The sequence below is a fragment of the Hermetia illucens genome, chromosome 1 (assembly GCF_905115235.1).
Source record: "Hermetia illucens chromosome 1, iHerIll2.2.curated.20191125, whole genome shotgun sequence".
Classification (NCBI taxonomy): Eukaryota; Metazoa; Arthropoda; class Insecta; order Diptera; family Stratiomyidae; genus Hermetia; species Hermetia illucens.
Genome location: NC_051849.1, coordinates 150059467 through 150076894, shown reverse-complemented (window position 1 = coordinate 150076894; position 17428 = coordinate 150059467). Strand labels below are relative to the sequence as shown.

At 39.2% G+C, this 17428-nt stretch overlaps 1 protein-coding gene across 3 annotated transcripts in view; it reads right to left on the bottom strand.

Annotated features, from left to right (window-relative positions):
- The window catches only part of LOC119647473 (phosphatidylinositol 3,4,5-trisphosphate 3-phosphatase and dual-specificity protein phosphatase PTEN), an 88324-nt gene extending 72496 nt beyond the window's left edge, over window positions 1-15828 (bottom strand). For 2 of the 3 annotated variants that reach the window (XM_038048443.1, XM_038048415.1), the window contains exon 1: window positions 14084-15828. The gene's annotated coding sequence lies outside the window, so the exon portion shown is untranslated. The remainder of the gene's footprint in view (window positions 1-14083) is intronic. The other variant, XM_038048451.1, reaches the window with a different exon arrangement.
- Between the last annotated feature and the right edge of the window lie 1600 nt (window positions 15829-17428).

Here is a 17428-nt window from a genome sequence, read left to right as displayed (position 1 = left end):
TGTTATTTTTTGTGTTCCGTATAACATTCCGCATCAACTAGGATTATTATTCCCCTTTTCATTTTACGTCGAGTTTCTGCCTTCATATGATAACAAATTATGTATTAGGAATATCAAGTTGAAATGCCATATTCAGCAATTATGAAAGCCACCGGAGGAAAAAACTAATATTTTCAGGGCTATCAAACTTTCATGTTAAAAAAAATTTTATTTAGGGAGAATTATTCCTACTAACCTTGGACGAAACGCGACATGTAAACTATAAATTCGCCCTTGTTGTTTTACATAAAGTCAGATGATAATGTCATTCCTACTCTAAACTAAAACTGTTTTAATTAATTTTCTTTTTATAAGATTAACAAAACTTTCAAAAAAAAATCCTTTGCTCAACAATACTAGCCATACGACAAAAGAAAAGACGTTGACGGTGTAAACAAACGCCAGGCGTATGCATACATTTTCGCCAAATATTGACATGTCAGATAAGGTTGTAACGACTCAAAAGAACCGAAAATATCCGGTTCTGTCACACGCGGTTCTTTTAAATTAAAAATTCCCGATACTTTTTGATCCTCCTAAAAACTTCTCCTATCTTCAACAACTCAACCTACAAATTTTAAAGCAGTCAATTATTATGAGCATGTCCTGTTCCGAATCTAGCGCAAGATGCCTACGCTACCGACTTTATTTTACATCACCTTTCAACAGGACCTTTACAAACTAACCCTTAGCTTACCAAATAGGCGGTAATCACAAAAGATAGTTTAGTAACAGGTGTCCTCTTCATATACTAACCCAGCTGGGATCGCGCAAGGTTTCGTATTCCTAAACCTACCCGAGGACCCAATCCCATCAAAATTTTGCAGCATGCCGAGAGTAAAGTAAAGCAGAGCTCTCCAAAGCTCGCTATTTCCATTCCCGATACATGCCTCCAACCAAAGAAAGTGAATAAGTGAAACTCATTGTATCTGAAAAAAGAGGCAACGCCGGTTAAATCCAAAGAGAACTTTCGTTGTCACCAAAACTAAATGCATGCATATAATTTCATCCATTTCAGAAAATATCTAATAAGTCTGCTTTGAACAATAAAAGACGCAAACTTGGCTCCATCATCCCTGCATGAAAATAAGTTGAAAACTGGAAGCTCCTTGCTTTAAGTACGAAACGCTTTATACAGATATTTCTTATGTAAAAATATTTCGGTGCAACACAGTTTCATTTGTACGTTTGTAGTATATATGTATATATGTCAAACTATGCACTTTAATGTTTAATTGGCAAAACCGTAACTGACATATAGTATGTGCCAAATTTCATGACTCTATTGGAAATTCGAGACCTTGCAGACATCACCAACATTTGATTTGGATCAATTCAATCGATTTTGAAAGTCGATTTCGATCACATTTGTTGTCAACACTATTCCATTTGTTCAAAAGGTGGGCAGAGGTAAAACAAGTCGGGAAATCGGAAGCTGGACGCTTTAGGTACGAAAGTTTTTGTGTATTTCTTAGTACGTAGCATGTAATATATCCATATATTATGGGAGAGTATCCACTTTCGGGTGATATTGTCATTCATAGTCTTCAATTTTTAAAGAAGCAACAAATTTGAGGTATTATAACTTTGTTAGTAATAGTGCAATTTCCACCAAACCTGGTAAGATCATCCTCTATATTATAGCCTATATCACTGCAAAATTTTATAGTACTAAGATGAACTTAAAGGGGGTTTCTAACCAATTACAAAAAATTGCAGTAATATACTATTATTAACTTTATTTAAGCAGATATCGGCATGGAAGGTATTTCGGAGCCCAGGCACCATATACTGGCAGCCTCCTGATTTTTTCAGATTTTTCGGTTTGGTAGTTTCTGAGAATGGCCGCTTAAAGAAGTGACCAATTTCAACCCGCCGCGCTCCCCACCCTTCCAACGATCAGATCGGCTTTGAAAAGTACTAATCAAGACCTTTAATTTGATACCCCACATGACTACATTTGATGAAAACAAATTTTACACCCCCCTTTTGCATGTATGGAGACCCCCCCTTAAATTCGACGTAAAAGGATGTAATTCACTGTATGCGGGAGCGTTCACAGTTCCCACCTTTCTACCAAATTTGTTGCCAATCGCTATAATCGTCTCCGAGAAAGACAGTAAACCGAGGTTTTGTGTTTACACAAAATCTTAAAAAGCATGTCAAACCAAGTCTAAAATCCGAGTAATGCTGACAGTTTTCTTCGACTATCGCGGTCTTGTTCTAGTCAAATTGTCAATAAAAAAGATTATTAAACGGTTATGCAGCATCGGCTTTCTGCAAGAAGCAATATGTTTCAAATTGAAGGTTAAACAACTCTTGCTTTTTATAACGATAATGCGTCATATCACATTTCTTTGGTTGTTAACTACTTTTACATCAAACATTCGATTCATATCGTTCCACAACCCCTTCTGGCAGCTCCCGAAACTCAAAAAACCACTTTGTTATCATTGATTTGACTCCATTAAGGAAATAAAATTGGTATCAAACAAGATACTCGAGGTCTTCCGAAAATCGACGATTGCAAATTATTTCAAAGATTTTTATAATCTTTTGACATAAGTAGCATTTTGGTGAAACCTTGAAAGAAATGAAATAAAGTTTGAAGAACAAGAGAGCGCATGCTTTATTCAAGATCTTTGCTTTTTGAACAAGTAGTATAATAATTTATATTTGACACCTTACGGTGTAGTATCCTGTGAGTTGGAAACTTAAGAATACACGCCGAATATGCCTTTTTGTAGTAAAAGGCAACTAAAAAGGAATTTGTGGGCAAGCAACCTGCAAATCTCGAAACTTTACTACTACGGAAAATGCCTCGATAGAAACTGACTACACGGCTGCAGTCGTTGGCTATCAAAAGCGGACTAAGATTGGTTTCTGAAATGCGCGCACGCTCCTCAAGAAGGATATCGTGATAATCCAAGACTTTTCCCAGAGGGTGGAAAAAGGAGATAATCGTCACAATTCCAAACAAGTCGGGAAACCGGAAGCTAGACGCTTCAGGTACGAAAGGTTTTGTGTATTTCTTTTATAAAGAGATTTGAGTTTGCATTTGTCCGATTAGGATGTAGCACGTAACATATGCATATATTATGTGAAAATATCCACTTTCAAGTTCATAGTCTTGAATTTGCGGAGGAGCGACAGTTTTGACCTATTATAACTTTGTTAGTAATGGTGCGATTTTCACCAAATTTGGCAGGATCATGCTCTATGCTGTAGCCTACATTGTTGCGAAATGTTGTGATTCTTTTCCTTTCAATTACTAAAAATTATAATAATGTACCATTATTAACATTATTTGAACAGGTACCGGTATGTAGAGTATTTCGGAGCCTAGGCACCATATAGTGGCAGCCCCCTGATTTTTTTCAGATTTTTCAGTTGGATAGTTTCTGAGAATGGGTTCGTTAAAAAAATGATCACTTTCAACCCCCCCGCACTCCGCCCCTTTTCAACAAATGTCAAAATTAAGACCGGCTTCAAAAAGTACTAATCGAGACCTTTAATTTGATACCCCACATGACTATATTTGATGAAAAAAAAAAAATTCCACTCCAATTTTACATATATGGGGACCCCCCCTTAAATTCGACGTAAAAGGATGTAACACACTATATGAGTGAGCGTTCACAGTTCCCACCTGTTTACCAAATTTGGTACGAATCACTACAACCGTCTCCGAGAAAAATGCGTGTGACGGACAGACAGACAGTAAACCGATTTTAATAAGGTTTTGTGTTTACACAAAACCTTAAAAAAAGGTACCTGTTTTGAATATGACAATTGAAGGGGTATCTACTGCGAAAAGATGATAACTAAAATAATCCTGGGACACATCAAAGAACATCTCGAAAACTTGATCGGCTAGGAATACGCTAGATCCTCCTGCATTGACCACATACCAGAATAAAAAAGAATATCTTTCGTCTATTAAAACTTTGTTAATATTAGTAACTTTCTATATACTGAAATATTAAAATTTTAACGGGGGCAGCTAATATATATTATATGGGTAATTGCCGAGAATGGGCATTGATTTAAGTGCGCAGTTTTTAACCCATTCCAAAAAGTTCCCGAGCAAAGTGCATGCAACAGGCAGAGAGTCAATAACCGACTTTGAGAAGATTCTGTTTTTCATAAAACACTAAAAAGTTAAATTTGGACGAACCAGATTTATCATAATCAACGGCGCAACAACCGATATCCGGTCTAGCCCTGCCTTAATAAGGAACTCCACACATCCCGGTTTAGCGCCGAGGTCCACCAATTCGACATCCCTAAAGTTGTCTGGCGTCCGGACCTACACCACCGCTCCATCTTAGGCAGGATCTGCCTCGTCTTCTTTTTCTACCATAAATATTGCCCTTATAGACTTTCCGGACTGGATCATCCTCATTCATATGGATTTGATTTATCGCCATGATTTATGCGGAGACAAGGCTGTTGCAATGAATCGTGGAAAACTGAAATCAATGTATTGCAATGCTTCAGAAATACTCATCGACTTTTTAAAGCAAATCATCCCACCAAGACAATATTCTATTCTACTGTTGTTGTCTATAGTTAGAAAAAGGCTGAGATTCACTGGTAAAGGAAACAAATGGTCCTCAATATATCGATGTTTGAAAAATAAATTTTCTTTTCTAGTTCACAATACTGAAACAAAGCGATACTGTTTTTTCAGGAAAAAAAACATTAGATCAACATAATGGCTCTTGTGTTCGCCCGAATGTTGTTGCCAACTATAGGCAGGGAAACTTATCAACTCAATTAAATATCGAATTTTCGAATTCATGGAAAACAAACGATACAGCGCAACAAAGAAATTCTAAAATATCAAATCCAAATTTCGCTGTGTGGGTTAGTGCGAATGACAGTCTAAATATCCAATCTTTCATCTACACTTCTTGCTTGCGACATAAAATAATCTCAAATGTAGTCCAGCAGCAGTTCATATGGCCATTGATTAGGATCGGCAAATAGATCGGTCACACAATAAGAAAGGCCAACACACTCACTTGCAGCTACACCTCTCAAGAAAACCTATTTTCTCAACAAAGCGGACCAACGGATCGCCCTGAAACTTCCTAGCTTAGAACAATACAGTGAAATACAGTGAAACCATGCTCAGCTTTCGATATCACGCAAAACGCCGTGCAAGTGATTGACCTACAACTGCGGGACAACCACAAAGCCAAATCGAGATTCGAACTCCGACCGCAATCAATATTTGTCAGTTTTTTAAGTTTCTTGTGATTATGTTTGCTTCCATTAAAGTGGCAACAACCAGGCTCCCTGATTATGTTTAGCCGAGAGAACTTCCGTTTTGAGTTTATGCTATGAATCTAGTTAGAATCTCAGGAAATGCACATTTATTCAGACGATTACACGATCGTCGTTTTTAGAAGATGGCGTTAATTATAAATATCTGAAACTGAGCATCGCATTTAATGTACAGTTCACCTCCGAAATGTTGTTTAAAAGATCAGAAACTTTTTCCACTTTCCAGCTACAAAATTCTAAGAATTGTACTTCGGAGGTGTACCTTTGAGCAACTAAGCCTATGAAGAAACGGAAATACTTGATGGCGAAAGTTGTGAAAAACAGGATCTTCCGACAATGGAAAGCCGAGATGGGCCTTCTTCGCAGGAATAAAGAAAATCAACACTTCCGTCAGAGAAATTTTGTTTGGGGAAATTCGCATAATTGGCCGTGACAACTCACAGGGTTCCTTTCCTTCTCTTTGCAACCAACATATCGAAATTTGACAACTTTGGTCGAGGTTTTCCAGTACACAATCCCGGCGCACATGTTACTACTATCCCCTACATAAACAATACGCATCGCGCGCTCACACACACACCTGCAACCCCACATCAAACACACATGTTCCAGCACCCCGGCCACCCGCTCCCTTCTTTTTCGTTTTCTTTCACACTTGCTTCTGCTTCTCTTCACTCTCTGATCAAGTCGGTCAGCGGCAGTTGTCCTGCACATTTCTCCTCATCTCTATCGCTCCTCCATAGCAGCAACAACAATTTCTACTTGGAAACAAGGAAATTTATTTGGTGTTTTCTATTTTCCGGACATATTTCCCCGAGTTTTCGTCAGGCGAAAGAGAATTCCTGACCGTTGCATTCCGCGTAATGCAATTTGACGCAATTTAAACAAAATTAATGGATTTAAATTGAATTCAAAGTTGAAGGTTTTCCTCGGTATTCAAAGTAAGTGCGAGCAAGATAGCATGTGCACTAATATGGGAATGCGACTGCGGCGACCTAGAGAAAATTTTCTGTAGACTTGCGCGCAACAAAAAAATAACCAGTGTTGCCGCACCCTTCCAGTAATTATAAATAATCAATATATTTTATATATTCACAAGAAATGTAAATTATTAACCTTAACAAGCTCATCTCATTTGGATGAGATGAGGTTCCAATTGCTGTATTTCCACCTCCGTTTGCTTCTAATTAAAACGAATCCTAATAGAAACAGGAACAGACATTTCAGCCACTTATGGATAATTGGTGGAAACATCTAATTCTATGATTCATTCGGTGTACTTCCATGTTCGCCAACAACCCGATAATCGCATTTAATGTACAGCTCATCTCCGAAATCTTGTTTAACGATGAGTTTTCCATTGCAAATCCCAACTTCGATTACAAAAAGGGGAAGGAATTTATTATTGTGTCTAATTGAAAAAGATAATTGTATAGCACATTCGAACGATCCGCATAATTGATTTCTTTCGCAACTATGTAATCCACCAGGATTACTCTTATTTCGAAGTCCACTGAAGTTAATGAAAATCCACAAAGCGTTTCACAAGGATAGCTATTGTGAAAATTACGATAATAATAGATGACTAATAGAATGTGTGGATTCAGAAAACATCTTTTTCAGACTTGCGATAAGGGAACACACGATAAAGATCTCTACAACAATCATATAGATATTTACAAACTTGAAGAAACCTGACCGCTATATCTTTGACGATACGAAATCGTTTGTACCCATAACCACCAATTTATATTCAATCAGCTGCTGATATATTACAACCCCATATTCTGCAAACCCCTAATCAGAACAATATCAGGAAAACGACAAAGTTGAATTCTCCAAACTTCGCAATTAAAAGCACTGAGAAGGAAGTTATTAGGTAGGAAACTCGGAATAGAAGAAATGAATGGTTTGATGACGGGTGCCAATGACCGTTGAAAAGAAAAATGCTGCAAACAAACGGTGCCCAGAACGACCCACAAGAACCAGCAATACAACGGTGGCGTTGAAGCTTTACACATCTATGCTGAAAGATTGGCGCAAAAATCTGATATGCCCTGTTTATAAAAAAAGGGATAGTCCACTCAATTGTGAAAAAGAGGGTTATTGTTGACATGGACGGATTAAAAGTTGATAATACAAACTATGAGGCTATAATCCACAAATACCAGAGAGGACCTCAACGAGAAAAATTTGACAGTTGGATAGTAGAGTAATTCTTAAAATTTCGTTTTCTCGTTGAAACAAATACTTGAAATATTCGTGGACTTCAAAGAGACGTACGACAACATAGTCTATTTGTACTAAGTAATAACAATGTGCTCGATTGGAACGTGTACGAAAAAATTAAGTTAAAAAAGGAATAATGACTTTTATTTATTGTAAATTTAACTAACTTCTAACTCTGTGAGAAATCTGCTGCTTTTTACATTAATGACACTTAAGCTGAAGTTGTATGCAATGCGTTCTCAACGGAGAGGAAAAGTAGTCGCGCAGGATAATGATAATAAGATTATGCATTTGCGAGAGAGGAGTAGAAAAAGAAGATGAGGCAGATTTTAGTAATATCGAATTGGTGGACCTCGACGGAAACCCGGGGCGTCTGGAGTTCCTTATTAAGGCAGACTTAGGCCGAATACCGGTTGTTGCGCCGTTGATGATGTTCTCTTAAGCAAATGTCTACCGTCATTCGAAACAACATACTGTTTCACGACAATCTTATGTTGCACAAGTGATCAACGGCGCACTCCAAAAGCTCGAATGGAAGGTTTTTCACCATTCACCATATTTTTCAGATCTAGCCCCAACGGATTTCAGCTCCCTGTCGAACAAAAAACTGGCTCAACAACTTCTTCGACGCAAGACCAGACAATTTTTGGAGGAATGGGATCAACAAATTGTTTGAAAGATCATCATTTGCCCTTTTAAACTTTATTTAATCAACGCATTAAACATTTTTTCTCAGGTTGGCGCCTGGATTTCTTATTAATTTCAATTAATGTGAAGATGCTATTTTTCTCTTTCCAAGGAGTACACAGCCGACTGGAATGTTTGCATTGTCATCCTCTTGTAGAATTCGATAGAATCATTTCCATACAACGATTTGGCAGACTTGAACAATACTTTTTGGTGTAATTCCACCATAAACTGAAATTATGAAATAACTATCCGTAAAAATGGACATTTGCTGGATATTCAAATGCCCGTTGCAAAATCGTTTCTCCTCTTTTGACCAAACTCGCTTTCAGCAACTATTAACAGCAAAATTATATTCCTTAGTTAATACAGTAGAATCCCGATAATTCGTATCGTCAAGAGACTGGCGATTACAAATTATCGGGACGGCAAAATAAAGAAAATTAACTCTAGGGACCGGTGGATTTGTATGAATTAGCCGAAAATACAAATTATTGGGTTCAATCTTGATTGGCCCACCTTAGACACTAAAAACAGTGGATTCGCAAAGTTTTTGTGTTTAACAACATCTTAATATTTTTTTTGTATTATCTTTTGTTTCTCTCAAAGATATTGTTTGAAATTTCATGAATAAAGCGATGCTGACGCTATCCCCTGTTTAGTAATTCTTCGATTTATCGCCTTGCCAGGTTGATCTTCGACGTTCATATGATTTTGAAAACATATAGATGCTATAAATACCCGATCCAAGCTCATTTTAAGGCCTTTTTTTACAATAGGCAGACACCCCCCCACCAGATTTTCTACCGTTTTGGCACTCTTCTTCCGCTAGTTTCCACCCTGAACCCCTAGAGCCGCCCACTGGTCGGCCATCCTGCAATAATGAACCCACTGCATAGTATAACCTGTAACCCCATAAATTTATCACTCCTCTTTAAGCTACGCCCTTCCAGTTCCGTTTTCTAGTCAACATGTTTTCACTACTGGTTATTCCATTACATGTGTCCGCTATAGAAAACCTTTTCGACATCAACGAAGAACAAATAGAGTCGAGGATACCGGCGCACTCTTCCGTAATGATTCAATGTATATTAATATGGCACGGGCTTCCCAAAGAATACTCCAAGATACATATGTATGTATATAATAATAATAATAATAATCGTTGGCGCAACAATCCATGTTGGATCAGGGCCTTGAAGTGTGTTAGAGCACTTCATTCAAGACCGTAACGGTACACTACAGTACACTGTAGGAGGCAATGTGGTCAGCACCCAGGTACTCATTCACAGCTGAGTCGACTGGTATCCGACGTCAAATCACGATACAAATTCCACTGCCACCAGTGAGATTTGAACCGCGGCATTCCGTACGACAGCCTTGCGATCTAACAACTCAGCTATCCGGATTACTATATTACTATTTTATATGCACTATATAAAATACTATTTCGGATTCCGATCAAACCAATTGACGTTCGACTAATAAGCTGATCGATTACTCACGCAGAGCTAAAAAATCATCTGACAAAATTTTTCGAAAAAAAAAACGAAAACTAATCATGAATCCACCTCGACATTATTTAAAATCCCTCTGAATCACAAATCATATCAGTTATCATATGAATGATATATTATCCTGGCTAGAATCAAATCCACATACAAACACTAGCAGAACAGCGGAAAACCTCGGACTAAATAGAAACAAGAATACAGCTAATACCGCCAACTAGACAAAACAATTCAATTATGGAAGGTAGGCATCTTCCATACTTTTTTTTATAATAATTTCGTTCATTATTGTATTATTCCTCCCAATTTGTTTGGATTTTTTTATTATTATAAGTTAACTTGAGCATTGATTAAATTGTACACAGATGTGATGCTCCGCTCGCGGCGATGAATGGCAACTAACTCTATTCAATTATTTATATAATTTTTTAAAATGTCAAATCAGTTGGCAAGGCACTACTTCACACGACAACTATTACAACGATCACATCCGAAATGAGGATATCCACAAATGTTATGGGATTGCACCGATCGTGAAAAAGTTGCGAGAGACGCGTCTTCGTTGGTATGGTCACGCAATTCGTGCTAACGGCAAGTCGCTGGTAAATGACCAAAAGGCAGACCTAAACAACGGTGGCTTGATGGGGATTTAAAAGCCTCGAGATTACACCCAGATCAGGCATTCGATAGAGCCAAATGACGAAACCGATCACGACAAGCCGACCTCGCTTTTGAACGGGCCAAGGCTGAAGAAAAAGAAGTAATGGCTTCGCCGAGTCGTGTATCTTTACCAAATCGCTCCAGGTTTAGATAACGAAACGCGGAGGTAGGTTGAAGTTAAGTGAAAGAATAAATGAGTATTGAAGTCAATGAAAATAGTTTATTTTAAAAGGGTTAGGAATTTGGTCATATGTAAAACATTCAAGCCGGAATGCTCTGTTGAAAAATTTCTGAGTTTTTCAAAGTTAAATTTAAAAGATCCAAACATTGTTTGTGATAAAGGTCAACGTATAAAACAAATTTTATAACTAATTTTCACGAAACCACCATTTTGGAAAAAAGTATTCAAGATCTAGAAATATCCTTGTAGGAAATCCTGTTCATGAAAGCAAACATCCTACATAAACCTCCATCTTTTTGAACACTACCCGCAAATTTCATTATCATCCACATACATGCCTGTCTCCAGTAATTGATATTGATAGTCAAAACTGATAAAGGGAAGTCAAAGGGTCCCCATAAACCCCTGCTTTCATATAAGTACATTATACATATCATAATGACATCATACACGTACTAGAGTGGAATAAATTTACGCGAAATGCAACAATTTGACTTTCAATAACTTTGTTATTTGGATTGCGTTCAAACTTTCCAGAATTATGTTCTATATTATCGCCTAAACTGTTGCCAAACTTTGTACTTCTAGCGTGAACTTAAAGATGGTTTTTGGGTCAATTTTCAAAATATGGTAATATACTATTATTATTTTTATTTGTGCAGACGTTGGAACAGGGTGTATTTTGAAGCCTAGATTTTATATAGATGCATCACCGTGATGTTTTTTTCTTCACATTTTCGGTTAGATAGGGTCTGAAAACGAGACCTGTTTCTCTTTTTGGAGCACACATTTTGAGCCTTCACTCGCCTATGTTTCCCTTAATATCAGAAATAAGATCATCGGACTCTTTCATTTGATACACATCACCATATTCTGTGGAAAAAAAAATAATATCCCCCCCCCCCTTTCGCATGTGGGGGGAGGCCCCCTTCAACACAAAATGGCGCCATGTATGTAAAAGGACACACCGCCCACATATTCTCACCAAAGTCAAAGCCAGTCGGTTTAACCGTTTTGGAGTAAATCGGGTGTAACAGACAGACGGACAAACAGACACTGAATCGATTTTAATAAGGTTTTGTTTCACACAATGTAGGGAATCTAATTCTGGTCCGCGCATCAGCGCTTAAAGTGTCACATTCTACCATACCAACAATTTGGAAGAACCGAGAAATAATTGAATCTAATTTTTTACAAGTGAAAAATATCTCGAACCTCCTCCTCCTCATCCTCATTGATTTGCTAACAATGAGCATTAACAGCGGTATTTTAAAGAAAAAAGTAAATGAGCGTAGACGACTACTACGAATTGCCTACTGCTTATTCCAGAGATTTTGGATGCTCAGATAGTTAAATTTTCCTTTTTAACAACAAAATGGCATCAATTGCATAAAAAAGTTTTGATAAGCTAAGGCTTTGGAGCCCAAAAAGTTTCGATGCTGACGAAACAATTCTACTTCACAAACTTAAATGGAAAAGGGTACATACATTCAAAGGAGCAAACTGCGTGGCAAGTTGCCAAAGGAGCAAATTATTATACTTGTAACAAATATGGATGTAAGTATGAAAAACAAATTGTTAATTACCCATGTTTTAAAAATATTAAAAAACCTTATGTCATTTATGAAGCCAATGTAAAGCTTGGATATCCTGTGCATCATTTAAGAAAATATTGCGTGAATGGGAAGTAGAGTTAGTAAAAAGGGAGAGTAGTTTATTTTAATTGAATTGGCTCAACTTCCCATTGATGATTTACAAAGCATTAACCCTTCTTTTCCGCCACTCACTCCCTGCTGATTTAAAGATTACATGTTACCCAATGTGAGAGCAATATTGAGCTTCCTAACCTGAACCTTTTTGCTATTTCACTGGAAGGAAAGACAAAGGAAAGCTACGGATAAATAACTGAACCAAAACGAATTAATAAAAGAGTATGACAGAGTTTATGAAATTGCAATTTAGAACTAATCAAAATAATCAATTCACCATCAATTTTGCTTTTATTGATCAGTTTGCCATGTTCCGACAGAATTTTATCGTTTTAAACTTATAAGTTAAATTATTATGAAGTTTTATAGAGGATATGCAGAAAAATTTTTATCGATGATATTCAGACATAACGACGACTTTATTCAGTCTTGGTGCGCCGCAATTCAAATTGAATTAGAGAAGGAATACTTGCCTTTTGCATACCTCTTCTCCCATTAGGGATAGAGTTGACTAATTAAACTTTACCATAATAATTTCAAGCGCCATAACTTTTTAAGGGTAATTGCCGTCACTTTAATGGAATTGGAGAGAGGGGGCGTCCCGTTTTTCTTCCATGCTTCTTGACTTCCTTCGGCAATGAATCAAAATATTCACTATCGTTATTTCAAAGGGGTTACGGAAGAGGAACCTTTCCCTTCCACTGGGCTTAAGGTTGAAATTTCCAAATTCACAAGGATGATATGAAAAAAACTATCACTTTTTAAGGAAGCGCAACCGCAATAAGTTTGCACCCCTCGAAAAGTCAACTTTTTCTATAATTTTTCCTGAAATGCAAATTAGTTTCCGGTACGACATAACAAACGGTAAAATTATCTGGCAACAGACCTTTGCATTCCAAGAACGTCTAATTATGCCATCCCATATTGAATAAACTTATGAAATTGCTTGAAAAACACATGAATTCGACTGAAACAAGGCTGCATAAGAACAACAAAATGGTTTGTGTAATGGCTTTATGCGGGCAATTGCATCCGTTATTTAGTTGGAAACAAATTCCAAAGCAGAGAAGAAAAAAGAATAGGACAAAATAAAAAGCAAAAACGATATTGAAAAGACTTTATAGTAAGTAAACCCCTATGATGAAAGATTTTATGAAATTCCTTGAGGAAACAAGGGAAAAGGAAATTTTCATCTGCCAAAACAATAAGGTGTCAAGGGCACAAGTCCAGTTGAACAATGGCATAACTCTAGTAAGACAACAAAATCATTAGATTTTACCATAAGGAGAAATCAACTGTTGATACTATTTGCACCTGCTTTGATTCTAATTGCTCTTTTAAAGCAAAAGAAAGTAAAAGCGGACTGAGAAGTTCATGAGGTCCTTTAATGTATGGAAACCGTTACATGGTCTCAACTATTAGGAAAAGATCTATTGTCTGAATGTTATCGCAAGAACAGAGATGGGCATTTAATTATTTAATTCGACAAAAGGCTAAAGGATCAGTTTCACAAAATTTACAGCGGCGCGGAATGAAAATTCTCGCCAGGATTTGTAGCTAACCAACCGGAACTATCGGCAACCCTCACGTAACTCAGAAGCACCCACAAAAAATCCAATGCAAGAACATAAATTTGAAGGAGAGTCAACCTCGTTCTCGCCACTCTCTCCCTCTCCCTTGCACTCACATGTGTGTGTACGCATCAAATTAACGTTTGAATTGAAAATGCGACTAGGCAAAAAGGCACATTTCTTAAGGAACAGGGCACAAATTACCATCTCTTCGACTCGTTTCTGGCGGCCAAGTGAATTTGCCAGGATCCCACTCCGCTAGATCACTGCACGCACGACGCACTGGCGAAAATGGACACACTGTGGGACAAAAGTTGATGCACACACAACCGGACCGAACGAAACGAGACAAAACGCACACTTCAGGTTTTTTGTTGCTTTACTTCCACTGAGAACACCAAAACGAACGATGGGAAAAGGAGCATAAAACAAAGAAAAAAGACGCGGGTGGAGTGACGGACAGAGAGTCGTTGCACAATCGACGGCACCTACCAACACCACCGCATCCTCCACTTGCCAGTGTCTGTCTCGTTCGCGCCGCTGCCGCTCGAGTGGACAGCTCGCACGCAACTGCACGGATAGTCACTCTCTCGCCCACTTCACGACTCACCAACACCGACACACCTATGCGCTCGCATGTGCTTCACACATATAGGTTGTCACTGCCGCGCACTCACACACCCGCACGCACCTCACGCGAAATGTCACTCTGAAAAAACCAGCTCGCCACCGACAACTTCCAATTTTCCTGCAGCTTTTCTCGGTTTCCCAGCAGCCCCGGTTCTCAGCTACCCGCTCGAGCCCTCACGCACCACGCGAAGGGATAATGTCCAAAGGTTGTCCGTCCACTGTTCGGCCACAACGCGATCAGCCGTTTTTGACTGTAGCTGGGCCTAGTCCTCGCGCCCCGCTTCCCCTTCCTTTCGCTGGCTCTCGCGGTCGCCGCGGCTGCTTCCTTACACTCCACCTCCGACGGGTTCCTCGCACAATTACGCGACTCAAGGCGCACTCCGAGGACACTTCGCGAGCAGGGACCCGCGATGCCGGCGCGAGACTTCGATTCTCGACGGAATACTCGCGACTCGCCAATTTTCCCGACGTGCGGCCGCTTCTGCTTCTGGCGCTGACCGTGTTCTCTCCGCGCCTGCTGCGACCCCCTCGACCTATCACTTCTACTCGCCTCCGCCGCGCCTGCCTTCGCACTCCCCTTCCCTATTCTTTTTGTTCTTCAGGCCCTGCTCTCGCCGCCGTCGTCTTTACATTGCGTTCTTCGCGAGGAACTCTCACGCGCGCCGCGCCCCGCACTCCGCTCTTCCAAACTCACTCACTTCCACACTCGATTCCGCTTCTGCCACTTCGGCCGTTCCGTGCTTCACTTACATCACTCCGGCATCTCCAGCTCGCACCCGCGCCCGCTCCCACCCTATAATCAACACACTCCAACTATCTTTCTTCTCGCCTCTACCTCTGCCTCTGCTCTGCTCTGCTTCCACTTCTGCTTTGCTTCACTTTACTCTACGCGGCCCGACCACCACGGCTGGCGACAAGACGGCATTTCCATGGCGGCGACATCTTTTTCCCTTCCCGATTCTCTTTCCCACACGTTCCGCATAAACACTACTTTAGAACTTCTGCTCGCTACCGCACCGCTCGCACTACACTGTTTTTTGGGAGCCTAGTTTTCCTCCTTGCGAATTTTCACGCGATCGCAAAACCTTGCGTCCTGCCCGGGCGCTTGCTCGGTCAAATGTCACGGATTCCGCGTGCCGTCGCGGCTGCTTTCCCAGACCAGGCGGAATGCTCACGAATATTCTGCGGCAGCTCGGTTTTTGCACAAAATCGCGATGGGAACTCAGATACGAATGGCGTCCATCATATTGCCCGAACTCGACTTACTCCAAGAGCGAACCGATACCCGAAGCGACGAATGCTGTGTGGATATAAGAAAATGCAAGAAAAGAAACGCCAAGAGTAAAGAAGACGCGTCCATGTGTTGGTGTGCTGTTACCAGAAGGGGAACGTTTGCGTCTCGGCTAACTTTAGAATTTCAAACTGAGAGAACTCGGCGACTTAGACCGGCAATCGGTGGATTTGAATCCTCATGTTAGCGACATTATCTTTGCAGTCGCTGCCGCTACACGGCTGTCCTGCGTCTCCTTTGCGGGCATCCGCAAATGAAATTTCAGGAAAATACAAAATTAGAATCCTTACCAGCACCATCTTATAGCAGATCCTGGCAAAGCAAGCACCTGAACCACCACGCGCACGCACCATCGAGTACAAGCATTGCCAGCAATCGGTGCTACCATTTCCCCCGCAAAATATATAAAATGCAATTGAAACACTTAACAAATTTCTGATCCGTACTTTCTACATGCAGACGCTTCAGCAAAATTACTTGTGAGCAAAAGTCTAAATACAACCAAAATTATGTTGTAAAATTATTTTCAATTAATTAAAACAAGTCGTAGATTTTCTGTTAATGTTTAAAGGAGTCATCTCGTGTGTCGGATCTGAGGAATAGATTTTTTTTTCTTTGCATCAATTGTGTCTAGATATAGTGTAGAATTTATGAGCAAAGTGGTTTTTTGATATTTGAAGTCATTCGAAAATTATAATGTTAAACAGGTAAAATGTCACATTCCAGGTTTATGTCCATCGCCGTAATAAAGCGCGTATTTATCGCTCCAAATGACTTTCGAATGAATTCGCTAAAATCATAAGAATTGACCCCTAGGCCTTACATGTGTTTCTTCAAGAAAGCTAAGGTCTATGGACTAGGTATAGCAGATTAATGGTCAGTTAAGATTTTATGATTGAAAATCGCTTTCTACTTTTTAAATGCGTTTTTCTCGAAACTGCATGTTGAAAATTGGCTGCCACCGTAGCCCAAAATCTATCCAAGGAAATTCTTTGAAATTTTCACGACTTATTCAGAACATATTTCTACAGTCCGCAAACTTGGATAATTGCAATTCATTCAGTAGTTTTTTTTTATTCATTAAAGAAGCCTGGACAGTGGTTAAGTCTGCACGTTAAAATGTCGTTTACATTTTTTTCTTTAAGATGATCACAGCGCCCTCTAACGTGGCAGCAGAAAAACACTGTTTTGGAAATGGGTTTATAAATTGCTCTGTATTTTAATAACGAACGATGTTATTATGCTGAAAAAATTACTACGCATGCTCGAAACATTAATAAATCCATGGTGAAAAATTCGCATTTGTACCTTTATCCAGTTCTTCACAAAAAATTTCTAAAAAAAAGCGAAAGAATTCTTCACATCGTATTGGTCGTCTGAAAGTTTTCACGCAGCGAGAAGGACGTCAAACAATCAAAAAGATGCAGGAAGACCCGAAAATTTCTACACAAGTGATAGAAGAAAAGATGAAAGAAACCAGCGAACAAATTTGCCATCGCACGACTGTTGGCCGAGTTCTAATAAAATCCGAATACCGCCTAAGAAATTGCAGCAAATTCAACATCTTCGATTACGATGGCAGGGTTAGGATTAGAAGAAAACTCAATATAGAACAAGCCCAAAGAATT